Source organism: Hippoglossus hippoglossus, chromosome 22 (genome assembly GCF_009819705.1).
Source record: "Hippoglossus hippoglossus isolate fHipHip1 chromosome 22, fHipHip1.pri, whole genome shotgun sequence".
NCBI classification, from domain to species: Eukaryota; Metazoa; Chordata; class Actinopteri; order Pleuronectiformes; family Pleuronectidae; genus Hippoglossus; species Hippoglossus hippoglossus.
In genome coordinates this window covers 2,194,996-2,209,274 of record NC_047172.1, presented here as the reverse complement: position 1 = coordinate 2,209,274, position 14,279 = coordinate 2,194,996, and the positions used below count along the sequence as shown (strand labels likewise).

At 44.1% G+C, this 14,279-nt stretch overlaps 2 long non-coding RNA genes across 2 annotated transcripts; one reads left to right on the top strand and one right to left on the bottom strand.

The window, feature by feature from the left end:
• The first annotated feature begins 262 nt into the window (after window positions 1-262).
• Window positions 263-14,227, top strand: LOC117756764. Its single transcript, XR_004612848.1, has 3 exons — window positions 263-272; window positions 7,031-7,036; window positions 14,092-14,227. It is a non-coding gene; the product is annotated as an uncharacterized LOC117756764 (long non-coding RNA).
• LOC117756759 lies at window positions 11,020-11,962 on the bottom strand. The gene is made up of 2 exons (XR_004612844.1): window positions 11,240-11,962; window positions 11,020-11,208 (listed from the first exon to the last, which is right to left on the bottom strand). It is a non-coding gene; the product is annotated as an uncharacterized LOC117756759 (long non-coding RNA).
• Window positions 14,228-14,279: the final 52 nt, after the last annotated feature.

The following is a 14,279-nucleotide window of genomic DNA, read 5'->3' as shown; positions in this document are numbered from 1 at the left end:
GTCTACATTAGTTTTTGTGTCGGGATGAGTTTCATAACAATCAGCTACAGAGCGTTGATTCAGATGGTATAAAGATGGATGACAGGGCCACCCCCCAACAGTGAAGTGTATCGATCGCCTGGTGGCTAGCTGCAGTACAGGTCATGAATCCTGCCTCCTCCACGTTAGAGGTTTTAAGTTTTGTTTTAATTAGTTATTTGATGCTATAACAATGGGATGAAATGTCAGCAGCTGAGAATGACTCGTGATTGGTCGAGCACGTGTCAGCGTTCGTGTCGGGGATATAATTTAGCCTCATCTCTCGATGGTGTTTATCGTCCATCTTTATTTACAGTCTGTGATAAAAATGGACGACATGACGGCTGAAGCCAAATTGTCTCAATCGCCCCCTGGTGGCTGGCTCTGGTAATGTTCATAAATCCCACCAAGAGTGGATCCTTGTTTGAACTGAAATCACCAAATGTGATGAAGACACTGAAATACAAACAGTTATGGGATGTTTCATTCTATTGAAATGAAGAAAATACACACACGAACAAAGATAAAGACTAAGGTAAAATATTAATAGATAATAGATGTTTATTGTTTTAGAGTCTGTATTTAACTTTCTGTCCTTGATCAAAGTTTTACAACGAGTTCATTCTAACGAACCAGCAGCTTATCAGGACGAAACCTTTATTAGCTGTTACAGTCTTTACCTGATTGGCTGCAGGTGATGTCACATTTCAAAGGCTTGTCATTGAGGAAGTGAAAAGTCCCAAACAGACGATAAGAGACGAGGACTCTGTGACCTACATGTGGGCTCAGTCTAATCGCTGCTGCTGGACTGGACACGGTGACAGTCACAGGTTGAGCTCAACCTTGTGATAACAACAGAGCGACGGCAGTTTTAAAGGGGAACAGACGACGACTGAACTTCAACCTGCAGAGACACAAGAGCTGTGGAAACACAAAGACGCTTTAACTGCAACACTGAGAAACAACTAATCACAAGGACACTCACTTTAAAATTGCCCAAAACACATCTTTATTATTTCTCACTTTAACAAACACATTCACAGATTAATATTGACTCAAGGTCATTAAAGCAACACTTTACTTTTTAACCTTAAAGCAGCAGCTTGACTAAAATGAGTTTAATGGTTGAGTGATTATGGAGAGTGTTTCTTCACCCTGAACGTCTGTTCTATGGAACTTTAGTGAGTGGGTTCGATCTCCTGTGAAAAGAACTGACTGAAGCTGTTTTCAGACACAAACTCCACAAAATGTCTGGAAATTTATATCCAGATATTCTGATATTCTGTAGTTAGTGTTTGTGGAACATGTGGGGAACATCCAGGCGAGGGGCGGAGCCTGTAGAGCAGCAGGGGCGGAGCCTGTAGAGCAGCAGGAGGCCGGACATGACGTATAAACTCTGCTGTGGAAAGATCAGTGTTGTTGTTTACAGCTCATCCACACCGGCGTTGGCCCTCATCACCAAAAGATCTGGAACCTCCTCGTTTTTCCAAATTGACGTCTTAGTGCTTAGAGCTTAGAGGTGTCATACCCCCCCCCCCCCCCCCCCCCCCCACTGCCCGGAGCCCTCCTCTGGTCTTTCACCAGACCTCCTCACGGCAGCTGATCTGACTGCAGCCTTTGACACTATCTCTCACCGTGTACTCCTCGACAGACTAGCCTCGATTGGCATCACCAACCTTGGATTGGTTTAAATCATACCTCTCCAACTCAAATCTTTCAAATCCCAGTCATTACTAATCACTACTGGTGTTCCTCAGGGTTCTGTCCTGGGGCCCCTTCTGTTTATCATCTACTTACTTCCCCTTGGCAATATCTTCAATAAATTTAACATAAATTTCCATTGCTATGCAGATGACACCCAGCTCTACCTTTCAACCAAAACCAGGGTCAGGGTTAGGGTTCTCTCTGCTGCCTACAGGAAATCAAGTCCTCGCTCTTCAGCAACGACCTCAAACTCAACAGTGATAAAAACCGATCACCATCTTTTTAAACTGTCATACTCAGTTTGTTTTCCATTTGGCCAACCTACATGTTTATTCACTGTTCATTATATTTATATTTTTGCTACATTATTTTTTGTTCTGTTTTTGTCTCTGCCTTTTAAATTGACCTTGAGTGCTGGGAAAGGCGCCTATTAATAAAATGGATTATAAAGCTCCTTATCATCAAAGGCAATATCATATGCCTCCCTTACTTTAAAGCACACAGACATTTAAGTTGCAGATTGAGAAAGATCAGTCCAAGACCGAAGAGTGACAACCTGCAGTAAACTGAACAAAGAAGAAGAAGAACCACAATTCAACATTGTAGCAAGATTAGAAAAAACAAAGCAAATCAAGCAAAATGATCAAATTTTTGAGGCAAGAGACTCTTGTGCCCATTGTGAACAAATATTTTCAGAAGTTCACTGCAGTACAGTGGTGCATGTTAGCTACAGAGGCTCATGACTCTGCTTTAATAGTGACACTGTCTGATATGATGAGAGAAATAGTGCAGACACTCACCACAACGGTTCTGAGGACTATCAAACCAGTGCTGGAAAAGGTCTTGCACAAGAGAGCTTCTCCAGTTTATCTACAAAACGCTTTGGAGAACATCAACATATTTCAGGGAGAGTCTCTCCTTAGAATATTTGCGGACGCTCTTGACATTCGAAAGGGCCAATGTAAGCATGCTGAAGAACTGACAGCACGAGTTGAGAAGGAAGTTTCAGAGAAGATCAGCTCCATTTCATCTGCGATCCTAAACTGCTCTGTTTGGCCCCCGGAGCCGGCTTTTTATGTCGATGGCTCCATATCCAACACAAAGTCCCTTCATCAAATTGTGTGTTGTGCTGCATTGTGTTTGAAAGAGCTGACTTTGAAGTCCTTGTGTTGCGGAGGGAAACCGTCTCAGCGCATGACGTACAAGATCTCTGAGCCCGGAGCCACTGAAGCTGTGACTAAGATTCTCCTCAACTGCTGCAAGACACTCGCAGATGATGTTCCACATCCTCCCACATGTGACAACTATGTGGAGGCTCACAATGCAGCAACTGATATTGTCAGTGACATTTGCAAGAACCTTCGTTGTGGGAGAAGCACAACAAAGCCTAATTTTGATATGAGATCAATTTTTAAAAAGACAGTAACGTTTATTGAAGGAAACATCACAGATGTCAACCAAGGAATACACAAACGCAGGTTTTCCAGAGTTGCCCAAAAACTATTTGCAAAAACGCTGTTAAACCTGAGGATAGCATTCAAGGAAAAAGGCTCAGAGTTCCTGGTGAGCCTCAAGAGCAATTCACAGCGGAAAACTGTTTCCAACTCTGCTCGTCCTACACGGAGAACCCGGTGGCCGACAATCATCTGTGTGAAAACGAAACAGTCTTCACATGATCTTGCAGCTTATGCCATCCAACATCTGGCAAACATTGACTCCACTGACATGAAGATAAAGTTTTCAAAGGAGCTGACCTATAGAATATATCATCATCTGGTTGGCCCAACATTTACCATGTTTGCAAAACACTGCAGATTTTCTGGAACTGTCATCACGGAATGCTTGAGCAAGGCGGACTTCAAACAGTCCGGCTTTCCTCCCAAGGTCCTGTACATCAAGACAGAGGACGCGGTGCAGAGGTTCGTGCAGCAGGTGCTACTCTGCATGAAGAACAACCTGTTTGAGAAAACAAATCACAACGAGACGCTGTCTGGTGTGATGGCCGACATTGAAGTCATCATCACAAACATGGTGAATGTAGAAGAAAACACCAGCACCGGATCAGGATCCTCCAGAATCAGCTTTTCGGGAAAATGCAAAGCTTTGTTTTCAGCGGTTGTTCCCACAATCATTCACAATAAGGTTGTGCTAGAAGACGATCTAGAACCTCTGAATAGTTTGGAGAACATGAACTTCATCATTACACTTTCTAAAAAGACACACAGAAAACTGAAGAAATTTAAAAAGCCCACAGACATTAGCACCATCAGTAAGTGTCTGTCCGACTGGTTGGAGAACAAGATCGACATTCCTGAATCTGCTGACAAGAAGTTAATTGCCATGGCCGTTGTTGAGGACCTTCTCGGCAGGTTCTGCTCTCCAGATGTATTATGGGAAGCTGGATTGACATCAGATTACAAAACATTTGATGATGCTGTCATAACGTATCTGTATCTCGACCTGACTGACCCCAGAAACCAGAAGAAAGGTAGAATCCACCGTATTTACACATCAGCGAAAAAAGCTTTAACCCGCAGTTCATTGCTCAAGCGCATCTCTAATGCCAAAGCCGTCCCATCAACCATTGATCTTGACTGTATTAAGTTGTACAATTATACTCTGGTCGAGTAAACAGAGGCGGACACCATTGACACGAGTCAGTGTGCAGAAGTAGAACAATCGACATGTTTGTGATTAAGGGACATTCACAATCAGCTCCTTGAATTTAACAAAGGTTTTATCTGAAAGCTTCAGTTTCTCCTTAAAAAAAACCCTAAAACGTCCCCTGCTGCTGCTCCTGTTCGGGGCCCCTCGTCGGAGCTGAGGTTGATGCCCCGTCGGCTCCTGTTTCCCGGGCGCCTGTGTGGCGGTGCCCACCTGCCCGACCCCCAGAGAGCCTCAGCGTGCAGGCTGGCTTCCTCACCTGGCCTGTGGGGAGGCGGGAGGGGGGGAGTAGGTCAGGCTGGATGGATCCCTGGCCTGAATTTGGTGATGGGGGTATGTGGAGGGGAGGGGGCTGGCACCTTCACCTGCACCAGAGGACCAATCAGCGCAGAGCTGTCAGCTGATTGAGCCTCAGGTTTAAAAGGAAGACAGTGACGGACACCGAGGAGAGGGACACACAGCGAGACATTGACACACAGAGACACTGAGCTGCACAGTTCAGGAAGTTAACTTGACTTTGATTTATGTTTGCTCACGTGTGTGTGTGGTGGTGAACACTGTAATAAAGATGCTGCACCCTTGCAAGCCACACCCTTGTCTCTGGCTGTGTGTGGTAGAGCCCGGTGGGATGGTCAACTGCCACAAGCACCGAATCATAATACACATTATCTCAAGGCTCTTTACATAGAAGGTCAACACCTCAAAAATCAAAGAGAAAATTAACAGTTCCCACAATGAGCTGAAGAAACTCCCTCATTCAAATGACTTTGATTTTGTAATCACGAGCTCTCATGTTCCTTCGAAGGCAGCAAACGCTAACATACTGATCATTAGCCAGATTAATGTTTACCGTGTGTTTTCAGCTCGTTACAATGCTCACTGTGATAAGTTAGGAGCCAGGAAACACTCCCCATCTCAAGCCCTTTACCAGAGGAGCAGCCTTTTCTCTCAGCAGGTGTGTGTTTGCAGAAGAAGGTGCGTCTCATTCCTGGTGGTATGAGCAGGTGCAGAGTGAGTTTGACCTCTGCTGGGTGAACGTGCAGCGACACGGGACGACTGTACTTTGGCCCAAAGACGCAGCTCCAGACAGTTCGATTAGGAATCAGTTAATAACGATTTATGTGAGTCTTACTCACGTACTTATTATAATTTATTCAGGAGCGTGGTCTTTCAGCTTGAGAGCCCGAATTGTTGAGATTTTGTTATGCTCTCAGTCAACACCCTGTGCTTACACTCTAATGTAACCTGCTTGTGCTTTGATTTCCTGTCTGTCAAAATTCCCCAACCAATAAAAAGCGAATGCAACCCTAACCCTGATCACAGACTTTGAGAATAATTTGTATAAAAAGACAATTTTCTGCCTGATAAGGTCATAAAGAGGCAGCAATATTAAAATGAGACCATTTCATAACCATTTAAGAACTCCTTGTAGTAACTTTGAAAGGACTTTTAAAGCTGTATTAGTTTATATTTTGGCCACTAGGGGGCTGACACAAATCCCTCCCATATGTTCAACTTGTTACTTTCGCGTCCAGCAGAAACAGAAACCGGTCAACAAACCTTTCACAGCAGTGACCCAGGAACGCACATTATCCCACTTTCAGGATTCATGAACCTTTAAATCTGACCACAGTACGATTGTTCAACTCCTCAAGCACTTTGTTTCTTCCTCCTTCTGCTCCAGTGAAATATCTGTGTCACAGGTTGGGAGGAAACAGCTCTGACCCCCACAGGGAGGAGGTGAGGGAACAGCAGCTTCTGAAAAACCCAAACACATCACATGTCCTGCTCAAGGTGAGAAGGACACGCACGTGGCTCGATGATCGGCTGCCCCCTGCAGGCTGAGGTGAGACATTCACCCAGCCCTGCTCAGCACCACGACACATGAGCTCTGAGTGGACTCGCAGAGGATTGGATCTGAATAAAATATGACCAGCTCTCACTCGGGGGCTTTCAGCTCCGGCACTGCGATGTGAACACACCAGAGTACATGAAAAATGCAGTGCTGCACGAGAACCACTGTGCAGAGGCAGAAATGGACGAGCATTTGTGTTAAGCGTGAAGGATAAATATCCTCTATCTATGAGTTCACTTCAGGAGAAGCTGATGTTTAACGTGGACGATGGTCCCTCAGACGGACGTGTGACACCGACACAGATCACAGTCACATTAGGCAACTCCCTCGCTATTCTGCCACCGCCAGTTGTGCTCGGCCTCTTCCTGGCTCTGCACGGCGAGCTAACGGCGAAGTGCAGATGTAGAACGTGGGAGTGGAGACACACACTAATATCCACGGGCCAAACGGAGGCCAGCTGCTGCGGAGGAGTGAGTAATTCCTCCTGTTACTGTGGCAACCGGCCAAATATGGCACCATCACCGTCAGGCTCTGTATCGATGGATGGTGGGATGGATGGAACGTCTCTGTGTATTAACTGTACTGTGCAAAATGGAGTCTCCAGCTGTTGTCCTGCAATGAGCTGCAGTCCAGTGTTTATCTGTCAGGGTAATTACCACGGTTACAGCAGATGGGCCTCGGACTTCACCCAAGTTTTCCAGCTCAGTGAGGAACACGGGGAAGCTTCAAGTCCTCCCCCGACCCCGTGAGTGTGGTGCAGTGAAGTTAAAACCCCTCAAACTTCAATAGTGAGGAGTTTTACCTCCACCAAGGAGGTTATGTTTTCACCTCCTGCACGGGGCCACATAACAAGGCCATAAACCAGCAGCAGGATTCCACAGTTTTTCCATTTGGGTCGGTTGAACTCTGACTCAGGGTCGTTCCACAGCAGCGAGGTGAAGCCAATCCAATGTCAAACTCACTGAGTCAATAACCCGGCTGCTGGTGGTCCGTGTGTCTGCCACCCAGGTCAAAGGGATTAGAGACCATTTTGTTTGAGCCCCCCCCCCCCCCCGGCGCTGCAGCTCCAGCAGCTTACGCTAATCGATGGCGGCTCCGCTCACCCAGTGAAGAGGCTCGGCGAGCGTTTACGTAACAGGCCCCCTCCTCTGTTTCTGCACCGCTGCACAGCTGACAGCGCCGGGGACCCTGCTGCATACCGCATGACATAACCACCGTCCACAACACTGTCCTCCCTTCATCCCTGGATCCCCCCCCCCACCCGGCCGCTCTCTGCAGCTCTTCCTCCTCCCTCCCTGTTCAAAGTGATTCTGCTCTGGGACTATTTTTACATGGAACAAGCAGACATGCACTCTGTTTATTAATAGGAATTCATCGTTGGTCCTCGGGCTCTGCACCACCTCCTGAACATCTTGCTCTTCTCACTGTGCTCCTCTCGGTCGGACCCCCCTCTGGGTGTTGTGTTCCTCGTGACATAACCACACAGAGAATCCACGGCCGTTATCTCTCCATGTTTATCCCTCCTGATGCTCCGGCTCTCACTCGGGTCCAAAGAGAAATGTTGTGATAAGTTGACGTGACACAGCTGGAAACAGCCAGAGAGCATAAATACAGGCTTGTTGTTGATGAGACTTTTTATGACTTTGGCCCTTGTTTGACTCGGCTTGTTCCTGTCTTTATTAAAATCTTTACAACTGTCCAGTTCTGTTGTTTGGTTTCTTTTCTGTCCATCACACAAGAATCTGTAAAAGACATTAAGGCCTTAATACAAAGATCCAACATTGACAAAGCTATTGTGGCAACAGGGAGCAAATGTTAGCTTCCATCTTTGTGTATTGTTTGGATTAATTTGAATTAATTCGAGATTATTTACTGTAAATAATCTATAGGCCTTTAAAGGTCATATATATATTTATACTTACAGAATATTTAGTGTTTCAGATTTTTGGATGGACAAAATAAACTGTCTGAATATGTTGCTTTGTGGTATCCAAAATTATTAACTCATTAATTGAGGAAAGAGTTATTTGTAGCAGCTTTAATTGATTTATGTCGAGGTCCTCTTCTTGTGTATTTGGATCTTGGGGCCTTTGATTATGATAAACTACATTTCCCATGAGTACTTGCACAGCCCAGCACAGGTGTGATCTGTTCCACATCATTGAAAGGTGATGGATGATCTGAGGAGTCAAACATTTCCCTGCAGAAAGTCTGGAGGAGTTTCTTCTCTGCACACGTTGGATGTTTGTGTTGGGAGAGTTCCTGGTGAGTACGTCTCTAATGAGGTCATGTTATTCATGCAAAAACAATCCTCTCACCAGTGTTTCACTGGGATCAGCCTGTTTACAGATAAAGTTGACCACAGGTTCAGATCTGTAACCACTGGGTGACTTCATCATTCTTCAGCTGTTGGTATTGGAACATTGTGGTGTCACTGGCTCTTGTGATGTTACATTCCTGGACACTAACTGGTGCTGTTCAGTCCTCAAAGTTCAGTTTGTAGGTTCTTGTGATGAAGATGGATGTTGCAGCAGAATCTCGCTCACCCCTCGCTCACCCCCCCCCCCCTCCCCTTCCAGCCCACACCCGGATGTGGGTTCACTTCTGGCACTGATGCGGCAATTCTGTCACTTTCTTGGTATCTTTTATTTCTGCCGTTAGAGCCCTTTAACTGAACCTCCACACGCCGGACCTTTAAACATCAACTGAACGCAGAGTCGAGTGTTAACGCAGAATAGGAACAGCCTGCTTTGTGTGAATTGCAGCTCCTGGTGTAAATGTGACACAACTCGAACCACAACTCGACATCACACCACACATCTGACATCGAGACAGTTTCCTGTGAGAACCACTTCCACACCTTGTTCTGTGAGTGTTTTACAGCTGCTGCGTACAGACGGTGACCTTTGCATCGTGTGCAGCATCAAATTGGACAATTCATCATAAAGAGAATCTCATTAAAATCCCGGCTGCTGTTCGTATCGACGCTGCTGAGGTCGATGCCGTGTTTTATAACCTCCGTGTTGCATCACATGGCCTCACACATCTATAACACGCCACTGCCATCTGCACTGGGGGGAGTTGGGCCCTGAGCAGCCCACTGCAGACTGAGGATGTGGTGCCCCCTGGTGGCTGTACAATACACATAGATTTCCCCCTGTAATAAAAACAGTGACACATTTCAGATCCTAATAACTGGAGCAGAACAGTAATCTGGAGGTGTGTCCTTCCTTCTGTTAAACGCTTCCTTCCTGAATGACTCATTGAAAATCATCCAGCTCCTCAGATTATATTCATATTTCAAAAAGGTTGTTTTTATCTTGGTTTCATTATTTATTTTTGATATTTTTGATTATGTTTGATTGATCTGGTGAGAGACAGAAAACAAGGACGGAGCTAGATGCGCTGGCTGGGAATCAAACCATCGACCATGTGCTTTAACCGTTTGTCCACTGGACACACCTTCTTTATTGTTCCTTTGGATTTAAGTGGTGATGTCGTTATGAACCTAAACGAGGGGAAACTATAAATTTGAATTAGATACAGACGAATGTGCATTATTCTGTTAAACCATATGTTTGGCCTTTGAGATAAACACGAATTAAACACGAGGATTAAGGATCTTTATGTTTGTGCCCGTTAACAAGTCCATTAGTTCCAGCACTTAAGTATTTAAGTATTATTAAGAAGATGAAATCCTCTTACCCCTCAAGTCGTCTGAATCCAATCTGGCATCTGTCAGACAGAAAAACTCTGTTCGGCCTGTTTCTGTGTCACTGAATGAGAAACAGCCTCTAAGTGTCGCTGCACCTGAGCCGAGGACTCGCTCTGCTCCCTGTGTCCTCGGGCCCGAGGACGGAGGACGGACGTGAGCGTCAGCTGAGAGGGACTCCATCTTGGTCGGTCGCAGTGTGAAAGGTCACGTGATCCCACGCAGGGAGCGTCCCTGTGGAGGCGGCCTGGTGGTCACAGGCTGGGAAACGTGACCGGCTCAGTGTTCTCATGTTAAACCTCTGAGCTGCGTCCCGTCAGCTGCTGGAGGAACTCTGGAGGTTTTCAGAAATCTGGACTCTGGAGGCAGAGTCGTGGGATTTAAGACTTTTATCGGAAAATATATATATATATGAAAAACAGTAGAACGACTTTCTGATCTAAGCATTAAGGTGATAATCTGGAAAAAGGTCTGTGACCACCAGTACATGTTATTAATATCTAGATTTTCTACTTCACATTTTTACAAATAATTGAGAAACATGTTGACTTTTTTTAATGTTTTTTAAAAGTAATCAATAACGAGAGGGATATTGATCCATTGATCCAATCAGAGAGGGCAGTCTGTCTTATTCTTGAACGTCACATTTGCATAATACACGCGGAGCAGCGAGTATGACACGCCCCCTCACAAAGCCAGTTGAAGCCAGGTGCCGACATTTTCCTTCACGCACTGGAAGCGGTTGACCAATCACAGCAGAGTGGGCTTTATGAGGAGGGGGGGGGGGGTCTTAAAGAGACAGGAGCTAAAACCAAGTGTTTGAGACAGAGGCTGAAAAGAGGAGCTGCAGCGATCGACAGTCTGAGGACAGTGATGAACATTAGAGCAATCAAAGATTTTACTGTAATAACACTATTTAAAATACTATATTTTGTAGAGGGGGGAGTTTGTGGTGCTACTGAAGGTTTTCTTAAAAAGTCCTGAGTTTGTATTTCTTCACCTTTTATAGAAACGTGTCGTTTCCTCTGCACAGGTTCCAGACTCGGGAATAAAAAAGAAACACGAGCACAGATGAAGACGAGTCGTCTTTATTTTGCAGTGAGAATACAAATTTAAAACACAACCATCCATGGAGCATTCACACAATATTTTTTCAGCCTCGGAGTGTCTTTATTATTTTTTTACAAGCGTGTCTCGGAGGAGAAACAGCAGAAGTCTGTCACAATCAATGCAGGTAAAGGCCTTTTAAGAAAACCTATTTTCGGGAAGAAAGAGAAAAGGAATACCTTTCCTGTCGCAGAGCAAACTCGTCATTCTCAGAGAGAAAGGCAACACATGATAACCAACGGTGACTCAGGAACATAAAAGTGCTTTTAAATAAAATAAAATAAATGTTTTCTCCATAAGCAACATCTCTTGTTCCTCTAGTAACTTTCTACGATTCTAAATGTTTCACTTGGTCCGTTGTTATTCCTCTAAAGGTTTTCAGATTCCCCACTTTGTCCCTTGAGATGTAACGTTATGATGATCAACGGCTGCTGCCTCAATTCTACATAAATTACTTCGATCTCACCTTATTGAAATGAACTTTGGTTTAAAGAAATACAGACGGAAACATTCCTCAGTGACTACATTCAACACAGGGCAGGAAAATCTAATATTTAAAACCTCTGAATCTGGAGGTTACTCAGCGTTCGTATCTGTTGTTTGGTTATAAAAGCATCGTCCGGTAAAAGGCTGATCGTCACACAACTGGATCTGAATCTTTTAAACCTCGTCACTAATGGACTCCAGTGCCACCGAGAGGCCGGACGACCCCGAGCTGCTTTTAGCGTCCGGCCGAGTGTCGAGGGAAATGACAGCGAATAAAGACGCCACAATATTTGAGCTCATGATAACAGGTCTGAATAAAATGTTTTTTCTTTTTGATGTGGCTTTTGCACAACATTTTGTCATGAGACTAAAATTAGGGAGGAATATTGTATTTTATGTGCCCATTGTTTTAGTCTGAAATCCTGTAATTTGTTCCTAATGTGAAATACCAACAATATGGATTCTACAAGATGTGACTTAATACATCTAAATCATTTTAAATAATTCATACCAGGGTTCTGAAGATATTGTTTCGTATACCTTCAGTAGACTTTAATCCTGACAGCAGGACTAAAAGGTTTCAGATCATATCAAAATGTCCCAAAAGACCAAACATCTGCATCATAAAGTCAGATTTGTTGTTCCTGCGCCACAGAGCTGCACTGTTAAAACTATAAAACTCTTAAAAACACATCGAGCCAAACTGCCGCTCCTTCATCACACATTTAATTTGACTTTGTCTAACAAACGAAGAAAATAGTTCCCAACAAATGAACTATTTCCTCCTGATTGTATTAAAAATGTTTAGTTGTTTTAGGGGAAAACTAAAGTATTATTAATTATTATATTTGTGTTGTTTTTATGACGTAAAATTTACAAACGTTCAGGTGAGAAGTCAAAGTATTGAAACATGGACTAATTTTCATGGGATCAACTTGGAACAACTTGTTTGGATAACGGAAGAGTTGAAATCCTTTTTCTGTAAATGCAACATTTAGTTGATCGACAGAACATTTTGTTAAACAATTATTTTGGATTCTCCACATTTAGCTTCTCAGAAATACTTTTCAGATTTGAGTATCTGATGCTCGACTGATTATTTAAGGGTTTCAATGAAATAACAAGATGTTGTCAAGGCTTAAAGAACAGGATAAGTTTTCTGACCATATGATTTATTGAATTATTGAGAAATTAACTCACAGATGAATTAATAATAGCTTTTTGCAGCTGTAGAGATTACAACACTTATTGATTACAATCCCTATGAATTCAGAAGTGAAACAGGTTTTGTGTAACTTGGATCTAACAGAACTAGAGTCTATAAACAAACACTGTTAGTTAGTTGCTCCGTCTTTCTGACACAAACATCTCGACTTCAGCTCAACACGTAGAGAACCGTGCTTCACGTCACTGCCGTGCTCCCTCTGGAGTTCGTGCTCATGAACCACAGAGAATAAACGTGTACGTTTTCCAGAACGCCCACCAACACTGATTTAAAACCAAAAAACTGAGGCTTCGAGAGGACGAGACGGAAAAAGGACATTTCTCTATACACTGTAAAACTCTTCTGATAAATGATTCAAATGGATGTTTGAGAAGGAAGCAGAGTTCAGAGTGAACTGCGAGGACTAAATGTACATATTGATTTGATATATATATATATATGTTTTTTACTGCATACAAAAAGGAGCATGTGAACTTAAGGTGTGTTCGGGTTGGTTTGGTTTGAGAGAGCATAAGGTTTCGCTGTGAGATGGCATCTGTTGCAACAACAGCCGGGCGACCGACACTGTTTAATCTAATTTCCCCCGTATGAGTCAGCGCTGCGACCAGGAGGCGGAGCTGCAGGCTTTGTGCCAGAGAACGTTTCCAAAAGCAGCTTTAATGGAGATAAAAAGGGTCTGTGGGAGTTCACTGAACACGTTTTTCAAAAAGCAGTGAAGTACAGGGGCGTTTAGGCGGCAGGGCAACAAAGAGCTCGATGATTTGCTTCAGCTTTGTGGCTTAAATCACATTTGAGCAACTTGTTTCATAGAAACTATGAAGACATTTGACCCGTTGGTGTTCGTTCACACTGCGAGCAAACGTTCCCACAGAACCAGGAGGACACTCGGCTGATGAACTGTCTCGTCGGCCAAGAAATGTTGGCGTCAGTTTAGCTTTCCTGTTGTTTGGCGGTGGACCTGGGATCAGATGAGATCCACAGGTTTCCTCTGGCCCTGCTGACGAGGCAAAGTGAGGCCGGAGCCAAACAGATCTTCTGCTCAGAGTCAATGAAGTTACTTTTGTGGACATTTCTATTTAATCTCAGGGTCTTCATCAGTAGATGAAGTCGTAGAATAGTAGATGTTTGAATTTCAATTGAGATCAGGATTTTCTCGTTATCTGGTTTCTTCTGGATTCATTTTTGTTTTTTTAATTTGCCCTTAAGACAAACTTCTTTATCTCATTTGATCTGTTCCGCTGCCGGTTTCCTGTTATTCTGCATCACGGGGGGGCAACACCTAGTTTTCAATGGTGGAGGGAGGAGGCAGAGATACCTCAGCGTTCTAGATTCAGCTGATGAGCCGTTTCAGTTATTGTCGTCTGATTGTTCTCAGGGAGGCTGTTTGCAGTGTGAAAGCACAAAGTGACTCATGTTGTGTCCTGCTACGAGAAGCGTCGTCAGTCTGACCACAACAACACCACCACCTTTATCTGGGGAGTAAATACTGATTTGCAAAAACACTCAAT